The 18,533-nt window shown below is 31.0% G+C and overlaps 1 protein-coding gene across 2 annotated transcripts in view; it reads left to right on the top strand.

Moving 5' to 3' along the window:
* Positions 1 to 781: 781 nt before the first annotated feature.
* The window catches only part of LOC134693185 (5-hydroxytryptamine receptor 6-like), a 39,933-nt gene continuing 22,181 nt past the window's right edge, over positions 782 to 18,533 (top strand). The window contains exon 1 of one of the 2 annotated variants that reach the window (XM_063553905.1): positions 782 to 889. The gene's annotated coding sequence lies outside the window, so the exon portion shown is untranslated. Of the gene's footprint in view, positions 890 to 17,324; positions 17,778 to 18,533 lie in introns of those variants that run through there. The other variant, XM_063553903.1, reaches the window with a different exon arrangement.

The following is an 18,533-nucleotide window of genomic DNA, read 5'->3' as shown; positions in this document are numbered from 1 at the left end:
AGGCAAACTCAGTGAAGAGTTGATATAGGGCATACTACACCCCCATAAACAAATCTCTAACGATTAATATATTTTTTGAAGCATAAACCATCTCTAAGAAAACTTTAATAATAATTATTTAGTTTGCTGAAAATACACACCCTTTAAAACAATCTTAGAATCACCACTGAAAAGTGGTACATATACATGTTGAACTGAATAAATATCATTTCAAGAGTAGTTTATTAGCTTGAAAAAAAGGAGATTAGAAAACTCAAACACAGACATTAAATACCACCCTACAGAGTTATGACCATCATTGATAATAGGAATCAATCTATATTTGGAAATGCATTTTCCTTGAACTTTTGTATGCCAAGTATAATGTATCAAAACAAATAGTAAAATATATTAAAAAGTGTAAACTAATTCAACTTCAAACAAACTTGAGATTGTAATTACATGAATATGTCAACATGAAACAGATTTTGAATTCGATGATTACAAATGCAACTGTTTCTAATGTTACGATGACTATAGTGAAATAAGAATTATTCTAATTTAATCTTCTCTGAAAATGTTATATCTCCAATTCAAAATTAATTAAATGATTCTGAATTTTCAAATAACGTTTTAAATTATGGACACCCACTTATGCTTTGAATCATATTAAGGTAACTGTTTTCGTCTATTCTTTATAAGGACAGAGTTGAAATGAACGAAAGTAATATGTTTCTGATTATATCAATTGATGTTAAAATTACGAGTGAAATCGATCACACAAAGTTACAGTGAGAAATAAATACGTCACCGAACAGCTTGGATAATAAGCTTTCACACCTGGTCAAATCCTTGTAAATTTACATCAGTTGTAATATAAGGGATTTGAATGCCTGGTAGTCTGCATAAGGTAAGGGAATACTTTTAATTTTTTTTTTATTGCAGAATACAATTAGGAATAAGGTGTTATTATTTTTAAAGTTGTGTTTATTAGGTACTTACATATAGATTAATAGTCAAAACTATAGTTTTGATGGCAGCGATCGTTTCTAAGTATAAAATGACTGCTATAACAAATTAACTAACAAAGTTTGGAGTAACTTAGAAATATTCTTAGAATGATATTTGAATAATTCCATCCTTGTTGCAATTACACCGATTGTATACTTCATTACTGTCATGTTTGATACTAAAATAACATGCATGTCATATTATTTATATTTTACTTGTTCATGAAAGTTTTATGGATTATAATGTTACAATTTACAAGGTCGCATTTGCAGTTTGTTTATATGCATATTATACTTGACATCGCTAAAGATTGTTGCTAAACTTACACGTTCAAAGGGGATAATATATTTTTTTCCGTTTGTGCTTCCATTCGTATCCTGTCACTAATCTTCATTTCGTAACTAGCGCATTAAGGTAGCTAAGATGAAGACAAAACATAAAAAGCCATGTCAATGACTTTTATAAATAAAATAATTTTACGATAATTCAGCATTAATTGAGAAAAAAAACATAGCATATGTCGTATATAATAAGTCATTTATGAGTGACAGATGGTTTTCTATATGTATGTGTGTACCATAGAAGTACATGTTTTATTAAAACGTAATGCACAATTAATTTTGAAATCAAAATGCGCATGCTGTATTTGTTTAATATTACGGTAATGCACCACTTTTTGTACATTGAACAAATATGAAAACTGTCAACTATTGGTAACAGCTAATTTCACGTAAAGATAAAGCAAATGCACCTTACTATTAAAAAAACAAAAGTAGGTTTTTGGCAAATGACACGCTGACATATTCAACCCTTAAAGTAACGGGTACCCGCATGGGCAATTTGTTGGATTTTAGGGGTTGTAAAACACAATAACGTACATATAAAAAACGAATTGTTCTCGATCTATCTTAATGAGATAGAATAATGAAAAAAAGTCTGACAACAGTAGTACAAAATGTAGAAAATGCACGTATAAAGGTTTGGAAAATCGAATTATGATAAAATAATAAATAGACAGGTTATGGGAAATGGCTATATTTACATTAAGTTTTGAACACGTGAATTCAATATGATTGTACTTCTATTGTGGAATATTGTATTTATTTATTTTTTATAATCATTTGTATATCAATTATGAAGAACCCTGCTGGCAAAAATTCTCCATAAATGTCTGTTCAAGTCGACTCCCCGTTATCGAATCACCTAGTGTAATTACGAGATTTGTTTAAGTAAAAATCATCATTATAGTTTATAAGGCTCTTCGTCGGGAGTTCTTGTATAAAAATTTTCCTAAATGACGTTATTCACTGTTCAGTATATTTTGTTTAAAAATTTGAGTTGAAACTTTTTAGACGGAACATTAATTTGCAATTTAGTTTTATTCTCGGTATTTACCTCATCGTGTACTGGTATATGACAAGTCTTAAAGGAGAAGAATTTGATACGTAAAAAGAAAATAAAAAAACATAAACTCTTCTAAAAAACTAAAATGAGGAAAATAACTGGAATCAAATCAGAATGGAAATGGGTAATTTGTCAAAGAGACAACAACCCGACAAAGAGCAGAGAGCAGCACGAAGCCACCAATTGGTCTATGTCGCAGCAAGAAAATCCCGAAGCCTAGTCCCTTAGCACAAATGTGTACTAGTTCAGTGAAAATGAACGTCACACTAATATCCTAAACTTATGTATGAACTCAAATTTTAAATGCCAGCTGACGACGCCTCCGGGTGCGGGAGTTTCTCGCTGCATTGAAGACCCATTGGTGGCCATCGTCTGTTGTCTGCTCTATGGTCGGTTGTTGTCGCTTTGACACATTCTCTTTTATTTTTATATTGATGTTTTAGGAGGCGACTTTCCTGATATAGAACGTTCCCCATTTCCTTTCTCAATTTATACAAGACCAACAAACGCCAGCGGCATCTGACTTTTGACATGCATAATCAATGCAGCTGGGTTAAACATGTCTTTCGAGATCACAATCCTCCTGCTATATCTGTAGCCAATTTAACATAAACATACGCACAGTAAACTCAGTTTAAAAACGTCATAGTCCGAAGTCAGAATAGGTAACCGAAATAACTATCCAAAATGACAATGATACACAAATTCACAAAAGACTACCAGCAGTTACGTATATGACTTCTCCAGACATCAATTACATTGATTGCAAGATTATGTCTTTATCTATTGAAAATTTCTCCCGTTAGAGGTTTATTATAATACCTTCATAAAGAATATACGAAGAAAATGACCCGTATTATGCAACAACTTTCTTAAGAATGAATATGTAATTTCCGACAAGAAAGACCCTATAATGAATCAATATTGATTCCAAAATATGCCATCTATAATGACCTGACAGTAGTATCGTAACTTAATGCATTATGAAGAAGTCTGTTTAAAAGGTTAATTTGGTTTTTTGAGTTAATGAGGGCCATATATTGACCTATAAAGGTTTGCTTTTTTAAATTGTTATTTGGATGGAGAGTTGTCTCATTGGCACTAACAACACATCTTCCTATATCTATTGACAACATTTGTGTGTTTTCATTTTGTATTTTTGATTTTTTAGGACCGTTTTGTTTTCTCTATTAGGCATATTGTTAGGCCTATATATCCATATACTTTATTTGTTTACCTTTTATTCTGCACCTTTTAGCTACTGTTCCCTTTTCTGTTGACCCCAACTGAGCACTCATATTCAGTATTGACCCAATCTGAACACTCATATTCAGTATTGACCCCATCTGAACACTCATATTCAGTTTTAACCCCATCTGAACACGCATATTCAGTATTGACATGTGGTAATTTACTTTATAAAATAATCTGCCATTCATGTTAAAAGCCTTCATTTAAAAAAATTATTTTGTAATAATTCACGTTCGACAATTAATTCTATGTTTAAACTAGTTGTAAATTGATTAGGTCCCATTACCTATTGGTTTCAAAACAATTCATCGTTTATACCATTCAATCTGTAAAAAAAACATGTTATACATTTTTATGACAAAACTTTCAAGTCCTTCGTTTCATCGTATCTAAAGACCATACTCGCAAATTGTGTCAAGGGAGATCCTAGATTGGTCTGCCCGGAACGTAGTTCCAACCAGGAACCTTTGTGTTAGAAGTCCGATGTTCGTACCACTACACAACGGCTCTTAGAATGAACAATCTGCTCCCATGTAGAACTGTTTAAATTTGTTTAAAATAGAATTTGAATTCCAGTTCTTTTGTAAAGCTATTATATAGTTATTTCAAATGACCCAAAGAAGAGAAGCTCTTTCTTCATTATTTAGAGTAGTTCTAGGCATTGAGATAGTGCTATATTCTCAGAATTAAATTGTAAATATGAGTATAAAAGCAATCTTAAATTTGTCAGTTTCTGTTAATTTCTAAGTGTATAAAATTAATATTTTATTAAATATATCTTACATGCTATTATATGATAACTTTTTACTTCAAAAGTTAATTTTATTGTCTAACTTCTACGTCATTTTGTGTCTGATCGAGAATTGTCTTATTGAAAATATTAATGCGACATCAGAATATCTTATTTTAGTAGTAGAAGCATAAAGGAATAGCCTAATGCATCTAATATAAACTTTGCCTGAGGGAGTCAGAACGTTAGTTTTTAAATAATCTCGTAATTTATCAACGGATAATTTAGAAATGTAAGTCATGTCAGTATGGAAGCACTAATACCCGAGTACTGTACTTGATTGCACTGAGTTTGCAGAAAAAGGTCTTCATTAAATGTCTATATTGTCATTTTGAATATGATAAATCGATCTTTTCTTGAATTTGAAAAATAAATCATAAATCGATTTTTCCAAATAGTCTGGTATGTAGAATTAAACAGTAGCACCAGTTTCCCGTTCGTCAGCTCTTCATCAGCTACTTTTCCGGTTTTTATTGGTGTCTATTCCTTGCATTATTTGAATAGTTCAATGAAATTTTATTTTCACTGTCTATCTTACGTTTTAGGTATAGTCAATTAGTTATAAAACATTTCATCAAACGAAATTGATGTATAAGTACATATGGGCTCCATATTGTTTGTTGGGGCCAATTTTTTATAATGACCAATCAATTGTGTTTTTAAAACAGTTCACAAGTTCAGAGTTTAGCACCATGTTAATTGGTTCTCATAAAGGATTTTCTAGCGAAAACAATTTTGCTTTAATTGCACATCGGGCAATATTGTTATCATGATTTACTGTGAAATTTATTGAACAAACTAGTTTGGACTGGTAATAATAAATATATTAATAAGATTTGGGGTTTTAAAATTACATAGGATCCGGTTTACAAAAGGTATTTATGCAAAGGTTTCTAATGGGGATAACATTAGACTTATTCAGGGTCCCGTTTTACCCAGGTTCTTTGTAAATTAACATCTCACACTAATGGGAATAGGACACAATCAGTATGTATTCAGATCAGACTCAGATACTGTTTATCCTTTTCCCTTGCACACTTCGTGTAAGCGTAGGTGGATAGTTGTCTCATTGGCACTCCTTATTGTTATAATGTTGAGCAAGTTTAAAAATCAAAGATATCGACCACATGTAGCTAATGTGCTTAGAAAAACAACATATCGAATCAGTCAACCAATTGGTGACTGTAACCATACATTGATGTTGGACCAATTTCCCATAATTTTGTTGGATCAGCTTTGTAAAAGAGAGACGAAAGATACCAGAGGGACAGTCAAACTCATAAATAAAAAAAATGTCAACGTCTGACTTAAAATGAAAGAAGACAAACAGACAAACAAAAGAACAGATGACACAAGATAGAAAACTAAAGAATAAACAACACGAACCCCACCAAAAACTAGGATATAAAAATCAGAACCTATGAAGTTCCTGTAGCCAAGACGTGTTGTAAGACAAGCCTGATGAGTAAAGTTATCTTTAACAATTTGAACAAGAAATTAGCGGTTTTATCTATATGTAAATAAGAAACTGAAAACGCATCTGAACTACACTTACATTTAACAACAAGCCCTTGACTTCGTTCAGATGCATGGAATTGCAGAAGGTTTAAACTAAACCCTCAAATATTTTTTTCCTAGCGCAGTCCTTCCTGGAATTCTAAGTATCAAAATTGATGGTGAATTCAGTCTTGAATAATGTATTATTGCTTGTTACATTATGTTATTTTATGGAAATTATTAATCCCTTGTAAGATAAACAAACTATCATAATCAGTCTCGTAGGTTACATATACAATTTATGTATTCACACTTCTACGCAAATTTACTAAATTGTCTGTTAATATCCTTTAATCACACGATATTGATAGCATTGCGTATAAATGAGAATAGAGAAAGTTGAACTACAAATGTATTGATACATCCCTATTTAGGAAAATTGCATTTGTTTTTGAAAATAGAAAAATAAATAAATATTATGGATACACATTGTTATATCTAAATTACTTTTCTAAATCCGTGGGGATTTAAATATATACATTGTAAAGATGTTTATCTCCTTTCAAATACCGTTTGATCTATTTATTTTTTTTACTTTTGTTTTTTGTCATTTGTAGTTGCAGTGTTAGATACGCTGTACAGCCAAAATGTATTTTTTTCATTCACAAAACGTGTCTTATTCTGCTGCAGAATCCGTTTAAAAGACCAAATATAAAAGGAATCAATAAATAAGATTGTATAAATCTTTGATAGAATTTATTTTAAAAATCACAATATTTGTTTTTTATGGAAATAAAGACAATTATTCAAAATAGGATTTGAATAAATGAAAGGTCTTTAACATAAAATCAAATGCATATTGAATGTAGGTTACGTGAATATAGTCAGATTAATTTCTAACCAGTGTATCTTTAGAACTGTCAAAATCGTATGTCATAGATTAAGGCGACATAATATTAAGGCGATTGAATATTGATAATCGATCAAGGACGAATCAAGGAGATAAGGGGGATTACATTTTCCAATAGAAACAAGAGTGGGTCAGTCGACAGGGCACGCGTTTCCTGATATGCATGCCATGCGTACTTACGTTCAGTACAAAATTACAACTAATACGACTAAACTGGTTAATAAAAATACTGCAAAAACAGGACGATACTGAAATGAGACACCGACCAAGCGTATCGGTCGACCGATTTGTAACGGTGACCATAAATCACATTGAGTTGACTTAAGTCGTTCTGCCTAATAAGTCTGCTTGAACAGGTTTTGAGGAAGAACCACAATCAAGTTGAGGAAGTCCGCTTTATGAAAACATGCACGACAATTGAATGTAAACACTCATTGAAAATGCAAGTTATTGTGAAAGACAGGACATAACAATATAATTAATAATAAATATAGTAAATGCATTTTCTGATTGTCTTTCAGTTCTAAACAGTTCTATCCTTGTTCAAGGGAATAACTGTCAGAAGCAGTTTTAGGGTCACATAATGAATAATACTATAACTTATGTCATTGAAGTTCTGAATATCTGCTAAACGATAAATGCAGATATGTTGGACCTCCTCGACATCAATGATGACTTAGCTAATTAAAAACAACAGTAGTATACCGCTGTTCAAATTTTATCAAAACATTAATTCAATATTTCGGGGCATATAATGAAGGACCTTTTGCATACATTAAACTTGATTTTTTTTAAATGACCATAAGTGTGATTTCTTTTTTATAAACTAATATTTCCCAGCCTTGCTATCTTGGTATCTTATGTAGATACCAGGCGTATTATTTGGTCGCCATACTCATGTTTTGTCTACATATGAGTCACCAGTTTGCACTTAATCATGACATTTTGAAATATGAATCGTACTAGAAGTCAAAACTTGCGGCTATTCCTTGACACCATTTGCGAGTGTGGTCTTGAGAAAACATATTCCGTCGGAAGGGGAGGATAAGTCACTGGGTCGTGTTAAAAGAAAGAAAAGAAAGAAAAGAACAGGATATTGCCGCTACAAGACATTCGCAGCACTCGCACCAACTAAGTCGAAAGGGAGTACCATCATTTGTAATGACTTGTTTCCCAATCCACTATAAATAAATAAATATGTTTAGACTAGAAGTCAAAGAGCTTGAAACAAAAATTCCGAAAAGTTGTTTCTAACACAGCCAAACGATGTATACATGGCGGTTGAAACCCTTTGGTTTAAAAAAAATCAACATTATATTGACAGTTTGTTTTTTGAAATTGTAATGAAATTATTCTGAATGATAATTCATACTAATCATATTTCATATCAACATAAATAAGACTTCTATGTTAGAGATACTTGCAGCGACTAAAAGTCCACCAGCAATGGTCTCGAGCAAGTGGTTATACAACTCTGTTACTGTTTGTCAATCAAGTACACGCCAATTCGTCCTGTGTGATAAACTTTAGGTCTGAGTCTGAATTGTATGGTATAAAATCATTTCAGGATATTGTACAGTACTCATGCTTTTCTTTATGATTATCTCGAAAATTGATTTAAAATTTATGTCAGTTGTGAAAGTGTCCACATAGTTTCGTTTAACTATTTTTGTTGTGTCTCTCTTTTTTCAATTTTTTAAATAAGATGCTTTGTATGCTATACTGGTCTCTCTAGTTCTAAATACATTAAAGAAATTTGCTTAGATCACACACGCTTTTGAGATATTTATCAATAGTTTGATAACACAATATTCCAATGTTTTCCGTTAGAAAATGTGATGTTTTATAACTGTATGAATTGAAAATGCTTTTTGGGATCAATAAACTATTAAATCATAATAATTTGTCACACACGTGATTTGCCTGACAAAATGTATCAAAGAATAACGTGAACTTTCTAAAATTATGCATCGATAGTCTTAAAAAAACATGTGTTAAAAACACCATTTAAAAAAATGTATTGTAAATAACACTTCTACTTAATTATTGACATGGAATAATTCCTGCAAAAGCAACATTGTGTACGGGTTTATTCGGGATGATGTGTGTGGAATGTAAGGTGGAACAGATATACGTCAACGCTTTAAAACGTCAATGATACAGATAGCAACCAAACAAAATCATCACTTTCCTCCCAAACTAATATCTAGAAATGTGGAGAAAATTGGAAATTGATACTATAAATGTAAATTGATTTTTCTCTCAATGGGATTTTCTTATATTAGTTTTAAGAGTCGACGACCCACCTCAAACGACCTTTATAATACCATCATATTCAGATCAGTCAAGATAATGGCATTATTAGTAGTGTTGTTCCAATGATCGGAATAAGTCGGAAATCAGTTGGTTGGGCCTGGCGATGTCGATAATCGATTGGGATTTTGTTCAATCGATTGTCGTTAAAGTTTCCGGACTTTTAGCTTATCAACTTCCGGTCCGTTTGCGGTTTGCATATATTATATGCGCAGTCAAACAAATAATAACAAAAAATATCAGTCAATGACAATGATAATGTCAAACATCCTATAATTAAAGACTTAACCAATTTCCTTCTTTATAAACGTGACAAAAGCATTGACTATAAATATTTGCAGATTGATGGAATGTTATTTAAAATTAATAACTTTGTATGAAATACTTTCTTTCAATTCCGGTACTTGTTACTTGAGAGCGTACATAAAATCATCGCGATTTTAGATAAAATATTTTCTTTGCTTCATAAGAACGTGTTGCAAATTGCCTTTTATTAATGTTCTGTCCATTTGTAGCATCTAAAACGTCATATTCCTTTCAAAATTGCTTGCCAAACATCGTTTATTTTTATAAATTTTCCGAAATTTGTCCGCCATTAAAAAATATAAGAATCACGAATCGGATACGGTTCAACTTTGTAATAATTCCACATTCTTGCAACTTTAAGTCTCAGACGCACGAATGACACAATTGACAGAAAAAAGATGACCACAAAAGTGAAAATAAGCATTCTACACGAATTAACAGACATTGGCTTAATCCGCTTTGTTTACTGTATATTATATTATAATGCAAATGCATTGCTTTTATTTTTTCTGTTAATTTTAAATTTCTTAAAGTTAAAAACTGTATATATCTTTTCTTAATTAGTTGCATTCAAATGTTTATACAGATATGTTATTGAAATTGTATTGTGAGTTACACCATTGAAATTTAGAAACGTTAGTGTCATTGTTGGTAATTAATGTTGTAATTATGAGATAAAATATGTTCAATATGAATCTTGACTCTTATTAATTCATTGTTCTAACTGCTAAATAAATAGTTATCAAAGTACCAGGATTATAATTTAGCATGCCAGAATATGAAAAGGAAACAAAAGATCAAATATGAATATATAAACTCTGCAATGATATGGAATATACACATTAGACATGTACAATGAGACTAAATGCATGATTTCATTTATAAAAAGGGAAAGCTATTATGATGCGATTATAACCGATAGTCGGTTGGTAGCTGTCAATCGATTGTAATAGATAATCGGTTGGTAATTTCAACCAATTATCCAACACTAATTATTAGAACGCCGTATATCACTATTCAGTAGAATAAGCCCTGGAATTGACAGTGGCTCGCAAAGGTTTAATTGACCATAATGCTGGAAAATAAACTGATATATACTTAAGTAGTCTTTGATTTTACGTAATGGTGTTTTTATTTTGGGTTCAGGATATGCCCTCATATATAAGTATTCATTATTGGATTGGAGATCCGGAAGCAGACTTGTTTGTTGTTTTCTTGCACTGAGTAATCTTCTTCCTTGATGATAGCGATATCGAATATTGTGGAAATAATCCCGAGAGAAATCGCCTTTTTTTAAAAACAGAAAACATAATTTAAGACAATTATGTTTTTCGAACTCAAGTAAAATGCTAAAGGGCGAAAAGAAAAACAATCAAGTCATTTAAGTTCAATGTCTGACTTTTATTTACCCTTGATTTGTCGGAATGAGCTAATTACTTCCGTACAGTGGAAACAAATCACACGGAAAACATATAGATGTCATTTAGTTTGTTTCGACTTTAGTTTACTTTATCATATAATCATTATCTATATTGATATTAACATATTTGAACGCCACGTGCTTCCCGCCCTCATGATTCATTGAAGATGTTGACAAAATATACATGCACTTGACTATATAGATAAGGCTTTTTTAAGAAAAATTTCATTGAACTTATTGGAGTTTTGGCATTGTGAAAATGTGAAGTATATAAGTATTCGAAATTAAGCTCTAAATTTCTTTCAAATGTGATCGTATTCGCTATATAGTGTATGCCATTGAGTTACACAAGACGCCAACAAAGGTAAATGTTCGGTGTGGTCCTCAATCAATTGTGTCCCTGAAACCAAATCTTTCTGGGATAAAGTAAGACTTACTACTTAATTGAAATGTAAATTACGCGGAAGGAAAGGCCTTACTGCAAAAGCCTTTACTGCGATATATCTGTTTTACTTATATCAGATGTTGTCTGCATTACGCATGTCTAATCAAGTATAAATTTTTCAATGAAAAATTGATCAGTATGTCTTCAACGGTAAATAATGTAATTTTTATTTATCTGAAATCCTGTTGTTCTTGTATAAAACATTATTATACTGATGGGAGTTTAATAAAGCGAAATTTTACAAGTTGTGCAAACAGATTCACTGTAATACAATATGTATTTCTGTTATGACCTTTCTGTGTATATATGCAATGTACAACTTTCTACAAACGAAAGTGAATTAAATGGTTTTTTTTTCTTTTTTGTATTTGTGAATAATGTTCATAGAATGTTTGTTTTTGAGACAATGTTGACCATTATCATAGTTGATTAAGCTTAAAAATAATGATTGTCATATTACATTTTTATCAACCAAGAAGTCAAACATATTTCATGCTAGGAAAATAGCTTCTGTTCTGAAAATATAATTTCAAATATCACGAAATATCCTGTGGTGCTTTGTGTCCTTGTAATTATAATTGTTGTTACTAGGCAACGTTCATATTTACTGTTAAACAAGGTCATAAAACGGGCACTTCATTTATACAAGCACGTGTCTATAAAAAAAATCATAAATGCAATATGAATACCAAGAGGACAACGAGTTTGGTGCAAACTGTATAACGACCAGTAAAATGCAATTTAAATAAGACCAACACATGGTACAGCAACCAACTTTATTACTCTCACCAGTAGATGAATAGACGTATTTACAATTGTATGCAAATTTGTCCGCCATTACATAAAATCACACAGATTCCCGTAAACTTTGACTTCATAATTCAAAATATTTGACGTCACAACTAAAAAGTGATTGTTGCTTGACGTCAAAAGGTCATTCGGACGTGATATAAGGTCATTCGGAGGCAAAATACAGCTAAATACCAAAAGTGTAAATACGTTTATTCATATTTAATAAAGATTATTCAGTTTTGTTTTATTTGGCCGTACAGTTTTAAACAGGAACTGGTCCCTTATATTATTTTCAAATTCATCCTGTAAGTTTCAAAATAGCCATAGTTGAGGACATTAAATCATTGCATGCAATTTTTGTCGTCTTTGTACTAGCTTATGTATATAGTGTAATCATAATGTGTGTGATCGAGGGTTGTGTGTATAGTCTTGTTGGTTTGTTCAACACGATTCATGGATTCTTCTTTGAAATAGCTTTAGAGTTATCATCAATGGCCATCCTGAGCATGCTTGTTCTGAAATAGATACCATTTCCCATTCCTCGAAAGTTTTCGTTTGGTTTATGTTTTTCTTCGTGTGCATTTTTCTTATAAGAGCTTAACCTTATACGTGTACATAGTATATCGATACGATTTTCAAATTCGGAATATCGATTTATCTTGTAAGTATTAAACTAAATGTTAAGTGTGAAACTAAAATTCTGAATCATGATGTTTAAAAGTTTGGATGAAAGAGAATCTGTATTAGGGTCTTTACCTACATTTTACAAGTAATTCTTCACATCAAAAGCGTTGAAAAAAATGTTCGTGTTCAATTTCAGCACTATAAATTTGCAACATTGTTACCTGTTTGAAACGGATGTCAATATCAATTTTATGTTTTTGCAATTACTTGAAAAAATGTCACAGCAAACAAAAAAAACAATGACAACGACTGCTCTTATTTCATGACAAGACCTACTTATACAAGGTAAACATTAATATTACATTGTAATTACTTTTTACGGGATTTGAAACAATAAAAATAGCAGGGAATTCTTTTATGAAAATGTTCTGCAGAACATAGGTTTTATTTGTTCTAACAAAGTTTCTATTTTCGTTCACGTTTGCTGAATATGTGTTTTACAAGTTTTAGAAGTATATTTATAATCTCAAGATTGTCTCGATTTGCTGTTTGCTACTTTTTTGGTAATTTAACTATACAGAAGCTGTCACATCCGATTTGAAGCTTTTCCTTTTCTGTGTTAGCGCGAAGCGGCAGATTGTCACTCACTCGTATAGCAAGGCTAACAAAATCATATTTAATTATTAATATTTGTTTATTGATGGCAGAGATAAGTGCATAGCTAATACAAAATTCATCAAATAGTAATAATGAGTATTATGATCTTGTTAAAATGCAAGAAAATTGCATGTAATTCATTAAAGCATAAATGCATACAAATTCACGCTACGATTTTCTTTTGAAATCTATGATGAAAATTAAGTAAAATATAATCATTTTAAAATGATACATGTGAATGCATGGTTCTATTAAATATAATCGAGATATAATTATAGCGTAAGCTTGTACAACTTGTCAATCAAACAATACGTGTGTAACAGTTGGTGTCATTGAATATTACATGTACATTTTACACGGTACAAGATTAAATTACACATAAAAGGGTGTACGGTGCAAAATGTACAAATATTGAACTTGTATGGATACAATTTCAACCTAATAACAAGCGAACAGTATTGTTAGAGGTTTATAGGTTAGAGGTCTTGGCCGAATAACTTTTTAATTGGATTAAACAGAGATTTGGTGTAAATGCCAATTCAATGAAACAACATTATTCAAGAATACACAGCCAAAGCACATGACGGGTCAATATCATGGTCTTAGGTGTCAGAAAGTATAAATATACATTTCTGTCTCAGTCTAAGTCGCCAGCCTCGGACAAGTCGTTAAAATTCATTTGTTATCGATGCTGGCAAGTATTGCAAGTGTCTTTGATAAAAAAAATGTACATTGATATTATTACCTTAAATGTAAAGCAACACAGAATTGCGGCGTTCAAACCTTTTAAATTAGACGGGAATTCATACCTTAAAGTTTAAATTCTGTAGTGTTGGCTCACTTACTCAAACGCTTTCTGTAAGCATAATTTAAGTTGTAAAAAACACCGAAATTTATAATATATGTTTGATTTAATTCGAAAATAATAATGTTTGCATAAATATATGCATAAATCAAACGCAATAGCCAAGGCAATATCTATTAAACAAACGTTGTACATATTATAAAATACAATATGACCCTGAATGTACTTTTATAATATCAAAATAGTCTCAAACCCATTTTTAGGATAAAACTAAAATCGAATACCTTACTTGCAAATGTTGGTGTTAAAACATTTTGTAATGTCATATACAATAAAATCGGGAAATGTTTTATCTAATTATCACCTCATAGAGTAAAAGTAGTTGGTTTGATGCATCCGTTGACTATAATTAAATGTGATGTTTTTGTTTTGTCCTACATAGTGAGCTACAATCTATTGTACCAGAAAGTCTTTTAAAAAGAGCAACACAAAAATGAAAGTACAATTAATTAAGCCTTATCAAATCATAAAGAACAAACATACTATGTTATCATATTTTTCCTAGTTTTCCGTCTTAGGTATAGTATGTTCAGAAAAGACCAGTGAGTAAATTTGTAAAAGAACGCAAACCAATAATTTAAAATTTACCATGAAAGTTTATAGAGATTGCTCTTTATATCCAGCAATGAGTCAATTGTTTTCACATTTTACTATTTGAATGATAATATCAAATTGTAAAAGTGATATTGTGACAACAATCTAGATAAAGTTACCATCAATAAACTTAAGCAGTGCATATATTGTAAACATGAATACCGGTTTTATATACAATATATAAATTTCAAGATTAGAAGATGTGATAATTATGATTGCCAATGTGACAACGTTCCACAAGAGACAAAATGACGTAGCAGTCATACAAATGTAGGTCAACGAACGGCAAAATCAATAATGCTTATCGCACCATTTAGTAAAATATCCCGTTGTGGTTGGTTTAACGCCACTTAAACGACGTAAAATGGGGGGGGGGGGGGGGGGTAGTAAATTTCATAGGGGGTTTATGACACGTTAATGGTGACGTCATTTATTAATTTTGTTATGTTTTATTGTTTATTTTTCAATAAAACGCAGCAGAAAAAGTCCAGCGTGCGATAAATTCTGTTTACGGTTTATGACTACTAAATCCCTACGGATCCATAGAGGGTGAATAACATACATATCAGATTTGGCCTCCGGCCTAACCCCTATGTGTTTTACAAACCCTCTTTGGATCCGTAGGGGGTCAGTAGCGAACTATATAACTTATAGTAGCAACTTTTCTACAGCCCCGATATTGCAAATGTAAACAATTCAAACAAGCAAACTAACTAACTGACGGCGTTTATTATGTTTAGAATAATGTGAAATTTGTCTGATTTTGATGTGTTGATAGTATCAATGGGTAAATCATGTACGTTTAATCGTCAGAAGATTAAGAATAATGTTCTTTTATTTAACAACAACAAATAAACTTATATAAAAATAGCTACAATCCGTATTTTATTTCTATTTTCTTCTTTTAATCCTGTCTTTCACTATAAAAATAATAACGATGTTAAAAGTTAGTAGCCACTTGAAAATTACTTCCATCAAAGAATGTTAAAGATAAACCGATTTAATTTTACCAGTCTTAGGTTTGTTAGTTTGAAATATTAAAATATAGTTGAAAGGATTAGCCTGAATGGTATTAAAATACGGTATTTTAAAAATTTATTTGATAAGTGTCTTATCTTATCCTAACATCTTTTTGATATTATATAACAATTTCTTACTCCGAGTTCTGCATATTGTGGCGCTGGTAAGATTAAAAATATATAAAATTTGATATACAAAGTAATTTTGAAATCTTTCATAGTTCTGTTCTCAGACAAGTCTTAAGGCATTTGACTGTTTCAGTTCGCCATTGTACTTGGAATTTTTTCACGAATCTTTGAGCGGACTTGAAAACAGAAACTAGCATTTAGTGGACCAATATAATTATGACGAGTGTATACTAGTTTGGATTTTTTTGGCAAATATTTATGTCAGTAATGTCAGTTAATGTTTAAAGGTATTGTACTGTAACAATTATCACAAAACGAAGACAGCGTTTATGTATCTTATCAAGCCAGTCAGAACAATTCAAGATAAAAGAACGTCAAAAGAAGATTTTTTGCAGTGATTATATGTTAAACAATGGCCTACAATTCTAAAGAAAAAGAAAAAAAACTCTTTTCATTAAATGGACGGATTTGCTTATATCCCAGTATATAATCGGAATGTCCATAATGGTCACCCTTGTATCTGCCCATTCTTCCAGCGCATCTCCAGTATTATTTGGAATGTCCATAATGGTTACCCTTGTAACTGCCTATTCTTCCAGTGCATCTCCAGTATTATTTGGGATTCAGTTGATCAACCTTAGTTTTCTGTATGTTTGCAGTTGATTATGGACCTTTGATTTTCGATATACTATTGGATTTTGATAGCCCTGTTAATATCGCTTTTCTATCCCCTAGTATGCTATTTAAAAAAATATTGAAAAAAAGCATGAAGTAGTCTGAAATAACCAGGGGTTCAAGTTTTACTGTTCCTGGGAAGTGTAGGTTGTTTCTGTTCAAAAAGTGGCTTTTAAAACTATTAGTATAGTTCAATCTTTGTTTTCCCCCTAAATCATTCATTTGAAACAGGAATGTAGTATGATATAATAGTACACTACACTATGATTTTATTTGACTACAGCTTTTAAGTATTATTTACTATATAAAACAAGAAGGTAAACTCAGATAAAATTTAAGTGTGCACATAAAACATAAACAAGAATTACTGTTTCATAACAAAGTTATTTAAATCATTTTAATGGCAATACGTAATACAAATGTACTTTCCTTACTTGAACATATGTTTTAGATCATGTAACAGAACAATAAGTCAATATTTTTATCAAATTAAACCTCTATTAATTCGAAAAACGGAAACCCCTACGATCCTGACTCAGAGTGACTAGTATCCGGATTGTTAAGTCAACCAGAACAAAAAGTTTTTTACTTATATCTGCTGGTCAGATATCATCGCTAAAACGTAACTCGAATTACTGTGAACCTGACATAAAGCCAGCTACATATGTCCTTAATTGACTGATACAATTGTAATATTGTCCATTGGGAAAAACTTGTTGAGTTTTTAGAATTCCAATCCTATAATATCGCGGTCATCAACTATGAACACAGCGCTACGACAAAAGATTTAATTCTAAAAAATAATATTGATAATTTCAACTGTACGTTGTCTCCATAAGGGTAACCCACCTGTTGTGAGATTTTAATTGCGTTTTCTGATGTTATTGTCTTGAAATATTGATCAAAAGGACAAGATTGGCGGTGTAGGAGGACATTTATACATCATTAGGTAATTGAAGACACTTGTTTTCTAGTAACAACATTAGACAAACATTTACATATCTTGGATTTCTTAAAATAGTGAACAAGCGTGAAATTTCCTGCTTATATCTATACGAAATGATTTAATGTGAATTATGTTAGGAGTCAATAAGTGGTAAGTTACTTTTATTCTTAGATTTTATTGTGTAATAATTTAATATAGATCAGGATTGTTCTTTCTGTATTCAACACTATACGGCTCCGCAAAAACTTGTTACGAGCATTATAAAGCTATTTTCAAATCGTAAATCTTATCACAAAATATGGTCAACTATGGATTTTTGGGTATGTTGATCTTAATTATTGAGTGTTTAGACAACAAATAGACAACTGTGATATGTTTCTGTTTTTCAATCTTTGATTGCAGATATTGAATACTTTGAGCTTGTTTGTATATTCTGTGCAAACTTTTTCTGTTCCCCTCCTTGAATTCTTTTTAGATTTCATCGCCAAATACAACTTTTATTTTTTAATCGAAATTGTTTATATTTTATACAAAACATATATTATAATCTTTTTTTTCGATTTCATTTATTTGGAACGAACAAATAGAAGACTATCGAAGAGGAAAAGTTCAGTAGTTAAAAAGGACTTTTCATTCAGTATGGATGATTGTATATATACTAATTCAAGATCATATACATCAATATTTGGTAGTGCTATTTGGCTCCTTTCATTTACGTGTACCCCAAAGCTACTCTTAATTATTTCTTAAAAAAAATTAACACAAAAATAAATCAAACTGATATATGTTGCAGCCGCTATTACTACATGTATTTGAACGTACTATTATTACGGTAAACATTCTATTGGTACTCATGTATCTTTTGTAATGTATCGTTTTAAAAACAACAATAAAGTGAACGACGAC

The sequence above is a fragment of the Mytilus trossulus genome, chromosome 12 (genome assembly GCF_036588685.1).
Source record: "Mytilus trossulus isolate FHL-02 chromosome 12, PNRI_Mtr1.1.1.hap1, whole genome shotgun sequence".
Taxonomy (NCBI): Eukaryota; Metazoa; Mollusca; class Bivalvia; order Mytilida; family Mytilidae; genus Mytilus; species Mytilus trossulus.
Note: the sequence above shows the minus strand (reverse complement) of the source record. Positions and strands in the feature narration are given on the sequence as shown.